General features: G+C 38.5%; 1 protein-coding gene across 6 annotated transcripts in view; it reads left to right on the top strand.

The window, feature by feature from the left end:
- The first annotated feature begins 1,394 nt into the window (after positions 1 to 1,394).
- TENM3 (teneurin transmembrane protein 3) overlaps positions 1,395 to 16,596 on the top strand; it is a 2,742,616-nt gene continuing 2,727,414 nt past the window's right edge. For 4 of the 6 annotated variants that reach the window (XM_070781693.1, XM_070781694.1, XM_070781695.1 and 1 more), the window contains exon 1: positions 1,396 to 1,486. The gene's annotated coding sequence lies outside the window, so the exon portion shown is untranslated. Of the gene's footprint in view, positions 1,487 to 16,596 lie in introns of all 6 variants that reach the window. The other 2 variants (XM_070781691.1, XM_070781692.1) reach the window with 1 other exon arrangement.

A 16,596-nucleotide genomic window follows, 5' to 3' on the forward strand; every position in this document is an offset into this window, starting at 1 on the left:
TTTACTGACTATTTATCTATTCGAGAATTACTTCCTTTTATTTTTCCCCTTTCCAAGACTGAAATCATGAACCCATAAAACAAAAACCCAAACCAGATTTACCTAATGGGAAGCCTGCCAGGGGTATGCGTTGAAGAAGCCGTTCCAAAGTAGGTTCGGGAAGATGCAAGTGGAAGATCAATTTCATTGAATGGGAACCGGGCTCTTCCCGGCCCGGCGTTGAGGCTGAGAAGGGTGGGGGAGGGCGGCCAGTTCTAAGGTCATCCCTCCTGCAGTTTTGGGAACCAGGTAGACTGTCACTGAAAGACCGTGGCACCAGCGGTCAACGGACACTGGCGAGCTCATTAGGGGGCGAATCGTAGCAGCGGAGACATCCGTGCGCCGGAGCTCGGGGGTGGATTTGGAGCGTGACCAGGGCGCCCCAAACTGCGTTCGGAGGTTGCGGTCTGGGGCCACCTCTCGCATTTCCTACCGGGGTGAAGCCAGCCCAGCGAGGCCCGGGCGCCGCACCGGGGGTGGACTGCACCTCTCCCGATAGTCGGGGGCGAGGACGGTGGGGAGAGGGAAGCCGAATTGCGTAGCATTTAAACCACTATTAAAAAAAAAAAAAAGGCCAACTCGCGCCTCCCTGGCTGAGCGGTGGTGGCGCGTTGGAGCGTCCCCGAGGGGTTAGGACGAGCCCGGGGCGAGCTGGAAAGGCGGCAGGGCGGGGGTCGGCGGGCGGGGGCTGAGCCTTCCGGGCGGCCGAGGCGGGGAGGTAGCCGTGCAGGCTTCACCCGTGTCGCCCTAGCCTCCGGGCTGGCGGAAACGCTCCGCACGGTCCTCCCCACGCCGCCTCCGCCTCTGTCCCCTCACCTCCGGCGCGCGGCCCGCGGTCCTCGCCTTCCCCGCCCGCACGGCTACCCGGCCCCGTCCCCGCGCCCCCGCCCGGCGCGCAGCCCCGGCCGCCGCAGCCCCCGCCAGCCGCGCGCAGCCTCGCCGCGCCGCAGCTGGAGCGCCGGGGCCGGCCGCGCGGACCGGGGGGCTGAGGAGGAGGGAGGGAGGGAGAGGGCGGGAGGCGCGGGAGGAGGAAATAAATAAATAAAACAATAACCTCCGCGCCAATAAGAGCGAGCGAGCGAGAGAGACGCGGCCAGAGAGCCCCCGGTGCCCGTTCGCTCGCCTCTGAGAGGTTCTCCCGGCGCGCGCGCGCGCGTGTGTGTGCGTGAGTGTGTATTTGCCGGGACTGGAGCTGGAAAGTTCAAACTAAACGTGTTGCTCGCGCCGCTCGCCGGGGCTGCGGCGGAGGCTGCCCAACTTCTCTGGGCCAAGTGCCCAGCGGTGCCCTGCGCCCTTGGCGCGGCGGCGGTGCCTCGGCCCTGCGCCCGGGCGCGGCGGCGGTGCCTCGGCTCGCGCGGGAGGGAGCCCGCGGCCAGGGCTGGACTCTCGCCCCGCCACCTCCAGAGACGCTCCCTGCTCGGCCTCCCCGCCTGGCGATCGCAGCAAGGTACGTGGCACTTTCCTGCACGGCTTCGACCCCGGCACGGCCCGCGCGGATTGCGGGCTGCCCGGGGTCTCTCCTTCTTGGGAGCAATCGTCATTTGTCAAACTTTACCTCCGCCTGGCGCTGCCCGTGGCGGCTGCAGCCACCCTCCCCGATGGCGTGGGCACCGCTGGCCGAGGGTCTCCGAGAGGGGCGGGGAGGATCCGCTGGCCGTGGTGTTTCCCCATCTGGTTGAGCATCGCGGCTCTGATTAAGGCGCAGGTCTTACCTTGCGGGAGTGTCCTTTATTACTGTTCCCTGTGATGCTTATAATGGTTTTCCTTGGCCCTTCTGCAAGGAAGGACGTTCAAGTTTGCAGGAAAAGGTACATGTAAAGCAGGGGAAGTTTGCAGCCGCTCGACTCCAAGAGAGGAGTTAACGCTGTCTTTGCAGTAGCGGCTGCGGTGGCGACCGTGGTGGCGGCGGTGGTGGCGGGGACGGCGGGGACAGCCTGGCGGGTGGCGGCGGCTGCACACTGTCCCGTCTGTGACTGGGAGCTGGAGGAGAAGTGTGGCTTCCTGGTCCGAAAGCGCGACACCGGAGCTGCCTGCAAAGATGCTGCGGAGGAAAAAAGCCTAGGGCTTCCTGGTCTTTGGGTAAATCCTGTTTGGACAGGCATTATTTTCTTCTGTGGTCTTTATGTGCTTACTGATAGGCATGCTTTTTTTTTTTAATCTCTTTAAAACTTTTATGCATATATTTCCATTTCTCGATGAGGAGAACGACTTCTTAGGACCCTCAGGAGAAATGTCTACCTCTGGTTGGAGGAGTGTGCAAACCTGAAATAGATGTATAGCCTAGTTCCTTCTTGTTTGTAGTAGATCCCCTACGGTGAAGCGTATCCTCAGTGCCTTACTGTTTTAATGGCGATTGTGGGTTCTTCATTTTTTTTTTTTTTTTTAATTACGGGTGAAATTGGAACTCTAGGCTAAACACAAATTAAAAAGTCACAATAAGTTTCTCAAGCAACGTGCGTGAGCTTTTTGAAGCCACCTGCTGAATTAGTTCCTGTTACTTTTTGGAGGTTACCACTTGGTGCAGGCGATGTAGGCTGATCCAGCAGATGGAGCAGTGGAAAGCTGTTCTAGAACCTGCCTAACACACTCATTTATCCCTGTTCAGTCACCATGGTTCCAAAAAAAAAAAAAAAAAAAAAAATGTATGTGGAGCTCATTTTAGGAGAGGCAGTGCATTTTCTGTCCTATTTGGAAAAAAAAAATCATGCCAACTCAAATATAATTGAAGCATATCTGTAGAAATTTCAATTCTTTAAGTTTGTTTTCTCCCATAATACATTAAAAAATAGTTCTTTGTACCGATTAAAGTATAATATGATTCACTCATGTGAGAAATACCAATTAGTCATATAGTTACATTTTGGGGGTGATTCAGAGAACCATGGAAAACAGTTCCTCCGGTCATAATAAAAGTCTAATTATTGTGTGATAATTTGAAAGACTACATAAACTTGTATTTAAAAGTGAATCAACCTTATCAGTTTGAATACTTTCCAGTAGTTTGAATGTAACTGAGTTTGTGTTATACACAGTTAAGCTAGGCTTATATATATATTTCTTGAAATAATTTACTGTACCTGAAATTGAAGAAGAAAAGTTGATAAAACTTTCTAGTAATTCTGGTGAATTGCTAGTCCTTCTTCCCAAGATTCACATGACTTTTTTTAACCGCTGTGACCTGAACACATTAATCATACAGGCAGATAGAAAGGAAAAAATCTTCAAAGACTACTTTTTTGTGCCTGTACATTGGTAATTACTGTAACAATAATCATGTACAGAGATAATCTGCCTTCCTAAATAAATTTATAAACTTTACAGGCAGTCATGCATCTGACAGTGTAACTTTACAGTTAACAGAGCCAAAACAGGCTGTCCATTTTACAGGCAAAGCAGCAAAGGCTTAGGAAACTTCAGGCCTTTGTTGCGCTGTTTCAGTAGAGAACCTGTTATCAAATCTAGGCTGACCATCTCCAGTCTCTGCACCTTTCATTGTATTTTGCTGTAGATTTCATTGTGTCTTAGAACTCTGCTTAACTACTCTGGAAGAACTCAGTTATTTTATTTTTATTATTTAGTACTTTAAAACTTAAAACAATGTATCAAACATCTCAGGAAACCTTGGGACAAATCGGATGCTTTTGGAAAATGTAGTACCAGTACTCATTTGAACTATACCTGCTTTAGGTTGAGTGTACAGGTTTATATGATATAGGTGATTATTTTATAAATTATCAGATAACATCTCTAGAAAAGTACTTAATTGTGAATTCTAAAAACTATTTCCTTTACATTCCCATAATATTAAATAAGGCTCGGAACTCCTTGTGTTGTAATATAATTACTTTTCTGAAAGAACTGATTTTATCTTGTCTGTTGCCACACAAATTGATGATGGGTTTTTAAATTTATTACCTACCTTTCCCCATCCATACATTGCAAAACCAAAAAGATTTCAGTGTAAGCTGTTGAAATATTTATTCTATGTCTAAATGTTTAAAAATATGAGAACAGGATATTTAATAAATTTTTCTCTTTATTAGGCATGTTAGATTCTTCGAGCATGATAACTAATTGATAATTTAAAAGGCAGCTAGTAACAGCAATGTTGATTTAGTAAAATAGAAAGAAGTGAGTATGTATAGTCATTGCTTATGTGATATATACATTTTCAAACAAAACTGAGTGTGTTTATAGATTATTGCATAAATTTAGTCTCAATGAAATTTTGATACAATTAATATAATTCTGGTATAACGTGGACTTATAGATAGATAAATTATATTTTGGAACTTTTAAAAATGCTCAATACTCTCTATATAATGCAATAAGTAAGCTCGGTCAGTTAAGTTTATTTGACAGAATCAGGTAAGGTAGGTAGATAGATATCATTAAGTCTCCTGAAGTGACAGGGGTAGTAAACTGATGAACTTTGGAAATTCTCTAATCATTAACTTTTAAATTCTTATTTTAAAAGCTACAGTATCACAAATAGGTCATTTAAAAGTATCAATTGAAATGTGTGCCTCTATTTAAGCCAAGCCTCGTTTTTGCAGTCTAGCAATCACTGAGTTTTTGTTCATTTTATTATAGTGATTTGTATCCATGTTTGTCATTATTTCTGTCTTTTCAGGACTTTATTCTGTTATAGCTGTATTAGGTAGTTTTCTTCCAACAGTATAAAAGTGTAGCTATTGATTTTAGACTTAAATATATTTCAATTGAATGAAACTTTAAAGAAAACATTTAGAGGGTCTGAGAGATTATAAAGCAGCAGTAAGTTTTGTTTTTTTTCTCCATTAAATTATCATCTAAGAGATGAAATAGATTTATCAGTCAGTGAAGATCAAACAAAAGATGAAATCTTTTTATCCTTTAATTTCTATCTTGTCAGCAGCCTGTTTGACTTCACCTGTAATGTAAAGAATAACTGAATATGACTTTCACTTGTAATTTTTAGAAAATGCACATATATTTGAACCTTGGGTTTTATTGGGGGTGACACCTTTAGCTTCTGAATGAAGAAAGAGTTTTAAGCAGTATATATGAAAGATCAGTTATAACGTAAGAAAATAAAAATTATTCTGGATGAGCACAGCAGTTAAAAATATATCTTAGGCTATAAGTCTTAGCAGAAATGGTGAGAATCTGAAGGTTTATTTCAAATGATATTTCCAAATTTGAATACTACTCTAATATTTATATGTTTATGATGTATTGAGTGCAATACTTTTATATGTAAGAACTCTTTTCATTTTTCAATCAGCACTTTCTCTTATAAAACTCTACCAAGAATAAATATAACTTAATTATATGTATTTAATCATCTGTATTAAATATATATATATATTTACATTTTAAACATGAGTGTAATTTTGCTCTTACCATATCAATATTAATGAACAGATTTTACTTCATTGATTATCCAACATTCTTTTTGAAGTCTAGGGACTTCAGGCATTTTTTTCTATGTGGTTTTAGAGATACTCAGTTGTAGAAATATGATTAGAAAGCCACCTTACTAGTCATTCAACTACCATAAAACACGTGATGGATCCCTAAGTATAGCATCTTATACAGATTACTTGTAATGTTATTTAAAGGTTAAAATCATTGGCTGAGACAAACACAGGTATTTCTTAGTAATGGTGGAAAACTATCTTCCCTGTTTTTATAGGACATACATTTAGAAGTTTACTAAAAAAGGTAGATGAATCAAAACTTGGTATCAAATTAGTGAAAAAATTAAGAATTTAGCAGAATCATCTATCAGTTACTACAATAAACATATTTTCTAGGCATTTTTCCCAGAAGTAGGAGATTTGAAAGAAATAGAAAGAGGCATAATTAAAAGAAAAAGAAAGCAGCATCATGGAAGAATTTACTACCTGATATTGTTAGAAGAAAACAGTTGTCTACCTAGGGTTTGCATTATGATAACAGTACGTTTTATGATTTTGACTGTTTCACAACCCTCCATGCCCCTAAAATTGTTTCCTGTTTTATAATATGAATATTTTAAAGTTTTTTGTAATATTTGACTAATTTTCAGAACTTTGTGCCTAAATTGAAAGAAGATATAATGCTGTCACCAAATTAAAAGACTGAATAACTGTTTTCAAAAAGTTCAAATTGATATTACTTCACACATACCCCCCAACTCTGCTGTTGATTTTAATAAGAATATAATCAGATTATAGTCCTGTTCAATTCCCCGTATTCAGTAGAATAGATTATTTTTAGGAATCTGCTGGGATCTTTGATGCTAACATCAGGTTATGAACATTATCGTACAAAATAAAGAATCCAAAAAATGCTGTAAGTCTATAGAATTTACTAAACTAGTGCCCCAGGCAAGTAAGAATGGAAACATGCTCTCCTAGGTGAGTTACATGAAGATGAAACCAGGTGACTCCGGTCACCTGTTTATATCATGACTTCTTGCCCTCCAGTTTATACAAGTTTGTTAAATTTTATTTAATAGTAACTAATAGCAGTTACAAGTACCAACTCATTCATGGACTGCATTGATACTTAATGACTTTTGGTTTATGGCTCCATCAGTTATTCATTAAGTGTTAACTAAAGCAGAAAGATTTATTCATGTTACCTTTTAAAATAAAAAAAATATTTCAGCAGTTATAGGGTGATACTCGTATGGACTGGTTTTGAGTAGTTACTGATAAAACTAAAAAGAACTTGATGCAGATTTCAGGAATCAGTTTTATTATTTGGAAGATAAAATATTTCTAGATTTAAGCTGTGATTATATACAAAATAAACAGCAGTATAAATAGAAAAACCCATATTTCAACAAATTTGACAACTAGAAATGATAAATGGGTTTCCGTGTGTGTATGTGTTTGTGTGTGTATGATATTCTATGTTGATTAGTTTGAACTATCTTAGAATAGAATATCCTGAGAGGATAATGATATCCCATTGAATAGAGATTTAAAAGTTGTGTTGTTATATTATTGAAAAACAAATATGTCAATTTACTTTATTTCCCTGAACTTCCCCCCCTCCTCGAGAGAGTATTTTCCTAAATTTAGACAGTATTCATAAGCTTGATTAAAAATTATTTAAAAGATAAATATAAAATTAAATACGCTATAAATATTAGGTTCCTCCTACCATTCATTTGGGCTTCCCCCTTGGCTAAGCAGTAAAGAACTCGCCTGCCAAGCAGGAGATGTTTGATCCCTGGGTCGGGAACGTCTCTTGGAAAAGGAAAGTGCAACTCACTCTAGTGTTCTTGCCTGTGAAATCCCAGACAGAGGACAGAGGACAGAGGAGCCTGATGGACTATAGTCCGTGAGGTCACAAAAGAGTTTGACAGGACTGAGCAAATAAACAGCAACGTCATCATTGATTTGTTCATATCATCAAATTAAAAAACAAAGAGTACACTGATATTTTTCTTTTAAATCCAGTTACTTACAGGATAATCCAAGAGGTTAACCATTGGAGAATGTTTTGTCATGGGATGTATCACAATTTCTCTTTCTTATTATCTTAGAAAGCTGATTTTTAATTTTAATTTGATATGGTATATAAAGATTCCCAAAGTAAAGTATGTTTGTTTTATGATCAAATTATATACAGTGAAAATACCTTGCATTCTTATGTGTGATACAACAGGTATTGAGTTTAGAATACTAAGTCTTTATTCCAAGTATATCATTACTTATACTGTAGGTCTTTCCTAAAATACAGATCCAAGATCTGTTTATCACTCAAAGGTTCCTTATTCACATTTTTCACAATGCTTTTCCATAGAACTTAATATTCTGCTTATTAAATTCAAAGCACTTGATAATATTTTAGTTATTGCCAACTTCATTTAACTTTGATTCAAAACTACATTAAAATAATGAAAAGTATTATTAGCCTTGGTGGTGCTGGTGGTTGAGTCGCTAAGTCATGTCCGACTCTTGCGACCCCATGGACTGTAGCCCATCAGGCTTCTCTGTCCATGGGATTCTCCAGGCAAGAATACTGGAATGGGGTGCTGTTCCCTTCTCCAGGGGATCTTCCCGACCTAGGAATCGAACCCAGGTCTCCTGCACTGCAGGCAGTTTCTTAACCCACTGAGCTATGAGGGAAGCCCTTAAATATATTTTTATTAAATATATATATTACTATTAGCCTTAAATATATTTTATTTCTAAAGTTATCTGTTTAAATCAAATTTATTTTTCATTTCTTCAAAATTTTATTGGTAACTGTGGGATCAAAAAAGTTCATTACTTTTGGGACTTCCCTGATGATCCAGTGGTTACGAATCCCCACATCTACTGCAGAGGGCATGGGTTGCTCCCTGGTCTAGGAACTAAGATCCCAAGTGCTTTATGCTGCAACCAAAACAACAATAACAACCAGTTTATTATTTTAAATATAATCATGAGTCAGTGATATTTCTATTGTGTTTATAGTCTGTCACTTAGAAATTTCATAGTAAGATTTTAAATAAAACATTTCCTGTTGATGTTTGTCTGGCATATGATACATTTTAAGATTTTGCCTTTTAATAGTAGTTAATTTGGACAAAAAGGAAAGCAAAAATTTAATGGTTTTAACATATATATTTTAAAATGTTTCAGTTAAATAAAAAGTTGATGACTTAATCCAAATTATGTGTGTGTGTGTGTGTGTGTGTGTGTGTTAGTCACTCCGTCCTGTTCGACTCTTTGCGACCATATGGAGTGTCGCTCCCTCCAGGCTCCTCTGTCCATGGAATTCTCGAGGCAAGAATACTGGACTGGGTTGCCATTTCCTTCTCCTGTATATATATATATGTAAATTTCATTATTTGATTTAATAAATTTTGAGGGAAAATAACCTTGAAATAGTGCAGAAACCAATGTTAATTGAGTTTTCAGTTTCTTGGTACTGATTTGGCAAGACTTTTTCCAAATTGTCATGCTAATAATATTTATATTGGATCATTTAATATTTAGTTTTTTAAAAATTTGTGTGTTTCAATCAATATTGTTTGATACAATATTAATAGCTTCCAATTTAGTTTTAAAATTTGAATTTACACTACCTAAAAATAAAAAAACTTTTTTTGGGGTGCATTTAAATAAAAGTGTGCATGTACCAACAAATGAAAAAATTTAAAAGCAAATGGACAAAAAATTAACCGATGAAAAAAATTAAAACAAATGGAAATTTCAGTTTACAAAATATTATTGAAACAGAATTTACTCTTGAATCAGCTTTGGTATTGATTTTTCATTATATATGATATATTCATTTAAATATCATTTCCCATGTTTAGCCAATCATATGTTGAAAGTCTTATTTAAAAATATTTTCCATTGAGCAATGTCAAAAAACTTTTATTCTTGTTTAAAATATGAATAAATCTTAAAATCTTTCATTAAATTGTGTTGGTAATATAATAGCCAGGAAAAATATTGTCCTTGTAGGCAAAACTAAGAGAAAGATCCCTCACAAATTTCTTAAGACTTCAAATAAACAGCTACATAATAATGGATGAGAAGACACCTCATGATATGAGACCAAATCTACACAAAAAGAGCCTCTACCAAAAAGAATAGAATCTGTTCCCAAGGCAGCCACTCTAATCTTACTGACTGCTGCTACTGCTAAGTCACTTCAGTCGTGTCTGACTCTGTGCAACCCCATAGACAGCAGCCCACCAGGCTCCCCCTTCCCTGGGATTCCCCAGGCAAGAACACTGGAGTGGGTTGCCATTGCCTTCTCCAGTGCATGAAAGTGAAAAGTGAAAGTGAAGTCGCTCAGTTGTGTCTGACTCTTTAGCAATCCCATGGACTGCAGCCCACCAGGCTCCTCTGTCCATGGGATTTTCCAGGCAAGAGTACTGGAGTGGGGTGCCATTGCCTTCTCCGAATCTTACTGACAGGGTTAACAATATCTAAGAGACAAATGTTTCTGTGCTGTGGCTCAGTCGTGTCCGACTCTTTGAGACTCCGCTGTATATCCAGTGCGTGAGATAATGCCAATATATAGTAAGCTGAATGAATGAATGATGACTAACATGTCATGTATGTGTGCATGCTAAGTCACTTCAATTGTGTCCCACTCTTTGCGACCCTATGCGCTGTAGCCCGACAGGCCCCTCTGTCCATGGGGATTGTCCAGGGAACAATGCTGGAGTGGGTTGCCATGCCCTCCTCCAGCGGATCTTCCCATCCCAGGGATCGAACCAAGGTCTCCTGCATGGCAGGCAGATCCTTGCCCAGCTGAACTACCAAGGAAGCCCCAAATGTTTCTAACAGGTCTCAAGAAGATAAGGACCAACAGATCCAGAATCCCAAAGGCACAGTTTGGTGATCTTCATCTTAATGCCCTTCCAGGAATACCGTAGGGGTTAGCCTTCTGAACGTTTGATGCAGCAGGCAGGCTTGGGCTAATAGCATTAGTAGCATATTCTATAAATAAAATAACATGACTACCTTTTTTATGGTAAACCAGTGCTCACCAAGCAACCTTCCCATAATCTGTTTATTCCTATGCATTTTGTTTAGGGAAGGAAGGTGTTTGAGGGTTCTTGCACAGTCGTCTGGGAACTCCTGTATTTCTGTTATAAATGACTGAAGCGGCATGTTGTGCTCTGCCTTTCATTCTCTTGTGAGTGTTGCCAGTGTGAGAACCATCCTCAAATATGATCAGCTCTAGTGCACTGACACATACAGTGGCCGAAACTGCAGGACCAAGTGCACCAGAGCAGCGTCACCGCCAAGGGCTGTCCGTCAGCCACCCCGAGAGAAGCCCCATCACCTCCCCAGTGAGGACTTTTCTTTCAAAGACTGCAAAGACGAACAGGAGCAGGAAGCACCCGCCACCCCCAGCCCACTGTCTTATTAAAATAGCACGAGAATAAAGAAAACTAAAATTACTCAGGGAACAAAAAAGAAAAAAGGAAAGTTAGGATAAATAACATCATGGAATGAAGGGAATGAAAATACTTCCAACAGAAATATTTCTACTGTGACATTTTTGGGGATGTTTAATTATTTACTCTCACAAAACCAAAATTCAAGATTTAAAATATAGCCTTAATAAAATTTTGTAATTTTAAAGATTAATTTAAAAGAATAGTACAGTCTTAAAGTTCATTGCATGTTTACCCTATGGAGGCTTCTACAACTTTCTTTTTTACTCACCTTTATATTGTTAAGATTTTTCTCTACTCATGTATTTTGAACTTGTTTGTTTAATATAACTACTGCTCAGTATTCCTTATATGATTAAACTACAGTTTAAGTATTCCTTTGCCAACATAAGAAAAAGTTCTTAAGCATAATAATGTAGTAAATACAAAAGAGAAATGCAAAATACAATACAAAATATGCAGCTGTATAAACTGTAAAATGATATTTTGATATATATGTATCATATTTTATTTTGTATTTATCATGTACTTAACGTAGCATCATATGTATACTTTTTAAATTAAAAATATCTATGTCATTAAATATCTTCCTACCACAGTATCAATTTAATGACTGTTATTTCATTGTATAGGTTTAAAAGAAGTTACTTAACAATCTCATATAATTAGATATTTTGGTAGTTTTGTTTTATACTTTCATAAGATTCAAAAAGCTAAATGAAGTGTTTTATTGTGCTTTATGTTTTTGTTGCCATCCAAAAACATTTATTTAAGGTAATCAAAAGTGAAATTAAGTCAGAGGGTATGCCTGGATGTTTTTGATTTTTAATATAATTAAAATAATGTAGTAGCTTTCATAAAATCATGTTCTTAAATAATTGGAGCTGCTCTATTGTTGTGGTTGACTGTTAAGTGAATTATTGCTTGAAAAAATTAATCTTGATATTTTATTACCATAGACATAAAATGAATCCTGCCAAAATCTGAGATTTGATTTCACTTAAATCTGTATGATCTTGTGTGGGTAATTGAATATCTCCTAGTATCAATTTCCTGATTTATAAACCCAGGAGCTTTAGCAATGCTTAAGAGAATGTTGCCTACACTGACATTTTGTTATTCTAACTGCTGATTTTGGAAAAAAGGTAAATAGATGGTTGGATGGCATCACTGACTCGATGGACATGAGTTTGAGCAAGTTCCCGGAGTTGGTGATGAACAGGGATGCCTGATGTGTTGCAGTCCACTGGGTTGCAAAGAGTCAGACAAGACTAAGTCACTGAACTAAACTGAACTAAATAATGTGTAGGAATAAAAACAAGTTGCTATATTTCGACGATTTAATCAGTGTTAACTCACTTATTGCCAGTTGCAAAGTTGCAAGAATTTTTTTTTGTCAGTTACTTACAGTAATGTTTAATAATAGAGCCAATTATTTGGAGTGAACTCAAATTAGCCTGCAATTTAACATTTCTTTAGGTTTCTTTGGGCAAACATTTTCACAGCTGACTACATAACCTTTTGGAATATAGACACATAGATAGTAGCGTGAAGATTTACAATGAATTCCCTACATCATTTTCTCTAACTTATTCTGTGGAAATAACATGTGTATATGCATGTATTATATATTGATTCTTGCATGAATCTACACTAATTATATTAATATATGTTATAGGCTAATATTCAAGTACACTTCTAATTTGTATAAATAAGTCTGAAGATATTTAAATATTTGTCAACATCTTGTCATTTAATTTTTAAAATATTTCTGCCCAATCACTTTAAGTTTCCAGAAAGAAAAATGCTTTCCTTATGTTTGGATATTTCTCTAGATTAAGTAAGTTTTAGAATTACTTACTACTTGCCTATTAAATGAACATAGGAGTAGACTGGCCCATGTATGGTGCTTGAAGTCCAGTGACTTTGGTCCTCTACCTGAACCTGATTATCTAGGGCCTTATTTTCAAAAATAATATTTCCTCTTTCAGCCTTCATCTTCCTCCTGAACTGTAAAAAATGCTCTGTCTCCCCAGAGCTTTTGCTATTACAAGATGTGTACAAATATTTAGTCAGTGTAATTTATCAATATATTTGAGGTTATATGTGGAAAATAGTTTTTATGATCATAGGAAATATTAGTGCTCCCTGAGTCTTGCTATTTTGCACTTTCGTCCTTAATCAAAATGTGTGTGTGTGTTTGTGTGTGTGTGTTGTACATATATGCATATATAGAAGAGAGTGCTTGTGCACATAACCTCTCAAATAATGGACACTTACACAAATACAGTTTTACTAGTTATCATGCCAAGTCTCCCATCCTGCCTTCAAGCAACAGGAGATGGAGACTAATGGGAATCATAACCTTAACCCCGTTTAAGAGATCTTTGATTCCTGCCATCACGAGTTAGATTCTTTATAGCAGAGCTCCTGGGATATACCCTATCCTAGATCAAATTGGTTGTAAAATATGTAATGGGAAAGAGCGATTAGTATATTCTAATTAACTGCAATCAAACAGCACCTTAACAAGTGTATACTTTAAATTAGCTGTTTAAAGACCTTTGATGGAGATAGAAAATTAGAGACCAACCTTCAGTGCAGGCAAATTTCCAGTTGATCATCGAGTAAGAACTCTGATTGCTGCACACAGTGGCAAGTTTCCTAAGTGTGTGTAGAAGTTTCAGGTAGTAGGGAAACAGTGGATTATGGAGATTCCTAGGCTTATAGGATGTTCCTGATTAGCCTGTAGTTGGTTTTGTTGCTGTTTTTTTGTGTGTGTGTGTGTTGCTGTTGTTATTGTTATCAGTAGTTTTTCTTTCCCTTTACCCGATTACATAGTCTTTATTAACTAGAGAACTGTGAGATTGCATAAATTTCAATTAGGCTAAAGTGATCATAAGGACCATTCCCTTTGAGTCCACTGCCTTTTACAGACTACTTCATGAGAAGAAAAATAAACACAAATGATAACAGGTTACCTTGTAAATTAAATGGTCAAGGCCTGAATGCCTTCTATTTTTTTCTAAATAACCTCAAATACATTATGTGTGTTCTTTCCAGAAAAAGCTGACGAGACATGGTTCTTCAAAATTACAACTTATGTACATTTTTTTTCCCTTTAACCTCCTGTTTATTTTTCTGGAACTGAATGTATTTTTACTTCTTATTGTCCTAAAATAAAATTATGCATTGGTATTGGAATTATCTATACCTAGATGCACATGAGTTTGGGGCAATATTTACAAATATTTAAATATTTTAAAGGTATTTAAAAAATATTTAAAATTTTCCCATTTAAGCTTTAAACCTTTTACTGAGGAGAATTTTTGTCTCTGGACCGTTAGCTCATTGTCTCTAAAGCCCAACACTTGACTAATACAAACTTTTTCTCCTCTGCCAGAAAACCTATCACTTTCTCCTTCCTGTTCTTTTGGTCATTCGTGCTCTCCTCTCCTTTCTTAAGTGCCACGAGGTCACCTCACTTTGTCCCCTTGTCTGAAAGTTCACTTTCATCTGGGCATCTCACCCACAGCATTCTGTCCTTCTTGTTATTCCCTCAGTCGTGTCCAGCTCTTTGCAATACATGGACTGTAGCCCACCGGGCTTCCTGTCCATGGGATTTTACAGGCAAGAATACTGGAGTGCGTAGCCATTTCCTTCTCCAAGGGGTCTTCCCAACCCAGGGATTGAACCTAAGTCTCCTGCATGGACAGGCGGATTTTTTTTTTTTTTTTTTTCCTACTGCTGAGCCACCAGGGAAGCTTTAGTGTGACCATTAAATTTTAGTAAGTACCTAGGTGACTATGGTTTTGAAAATTACTGAAGAAAAAGAACTGAAAATTACTTCTCATAGCCAGACCCTAGGAGGAAACCAAACAGAAAGATAATGTTAGAATTTGAGTCTTTCTGTGTAGTTTAAAGAACTCAATGGCTATCAAAAGATTCATTGTATAGAAAGATGTTAAAATTAGTTCTTGCAGATGCTATAGAAATGCAAGATATCATCAATAAGATCAATAAGAAAATGTAAATTTTTATATGATGAGTCTTTTTTTCCTCCCCAGGAAGCATAATAATTCATTTGCATATTATTAAGTGGGTGTCATAGTAAATGAGCCATTCTTTTGTCAGTAATGTTAAGCTTCTTTTGCTTCTCTAGCATTGTTTGATCATCAGTACACATTCACACGTCTTGTCATAAGTCTCCTTAGGCTTATATTGCCTCAGAGCCTCACTTTGAAAAAGGAAGCCGCTTGCTCTAGATCCAGCCAGTCAACCACATTTTAAAAGGCAAACTCATTTTCCCGTAACCTAACGTTCATGTATCTTTGACATTTCTCTTCAGGTGTTCTCCCAGCTTTTGCTTCCTTGTTGTAGTTAATTGGGAAGTCAATCACCAGAAATTCTTGATTACCTCTTTGAGAGATGCAGAAAGAACAGTAACTGCTTTGAAGAAGATCAAAGCCCCAAAAAGAAATATTGACGTAGATGGTGGCTTTCTTAGAGCTGCCATAACAAATTGCTGCAAACTGGTGGCGTCAAAGAACTGAAATTTGTACTCTCACAGTTGTGTGTGCTCGATATCTCAGTCGTGTCGAACTCTTTGTGAACGTGTGGACTATAGCCTACTAGGCTCCTCTGTCCATGGCACTTTCCAGGCAAGAGTACTGGAGTGGGTTACTATGTCCTTCTCCAGGGGATCTTCCTGACCCAAGGATCGAACCTGCATCTCTTGCATCTCCTGCACTGCCAGGTGGATTCTTGACCACTGGGCCACCTGGGAAGATCACAGTTGTAGACGCCAAATTCTGAAATCAGCATGTCAGCAGTGGTGACTCTTTTTGGCAGCTCTGAGACAGAGTTGGTATCTTGCCTCTCCGAGCACCTGGTGGGACCAGAAACTCCTGGTGTTCCCTTGGTTCGTAGAAGCCTCTCTCCCATCTCGTACTCGTACTTAACTTAATCGCTTCTACACAACGTTTTTTTCCAAGTAACGTTACATTTGTAGGTACTACGGTTTAAAAGTTGGGCATATCTTTTGATATGTGCCTCCTTCCAGGGTCTCCTGGTCTGTATCTGTGTATGTCAACCCTCCCTCTCCTTCCTCTTATTAGGACATTAGTTGTTGGATGCAGTGCTCAGCCTAAATGGAAGATGATCTCATTTCCAGACCCTTAATTGCTTCTGCACAATCTTTTTTTCCAAATAACGTTACATTCATAGGTACTAGGGATTAAAAGTTGGGCATATCTTTTGAGGGGACCCTATACAATCCACAGCAGGAAAAAAAGGCAACTTTGGTAGAACTTAAAAGGTTAGTTTTGGATAAACAATTTAGACTGCATCACCTACAGAAAATCTCTCTATACGTGGTGTAAAATGTACATATAGTGGTTGGCAGAATTGCTAAGTCTTTGGCAGAGATAAGCAGTCTAATAACCTTAGATGTGAGATGAATTTTATTTAATAATTTACATTCTGGTAAGAACTCTGAACATGATTCAGGGAACCTAGCAGGGGACTTGGAATCTAGGAAGGATAAGGGTGAATGTCCCCAGGACAAGTTGTGTCCGTGGCATCTCTAGTGAGATTTTTGAGGTCAAGACATGAATGGGCAGGGGCTTTCCTGCAACCAAACCTGATGTTAAGGCTTCTTTTCTGTAATT

The sequence above is a fragment of the Bos indicus genome, chromosome 27 (assembly GCF_029378745.1).
Source record: "Bos indicus isolate NIAB-ARS_2022 breed Sahiwal x Tharparkar chromosome 27, NIAB-ARS_B.indTharparkar_mat_pri_1.0, whole genome shotgun sequence".
NCBI lineage: Eukaryota > Metazoa > Chordata > Mammalia > Artiodactyla > Bovidae > Bos > Bos indicus.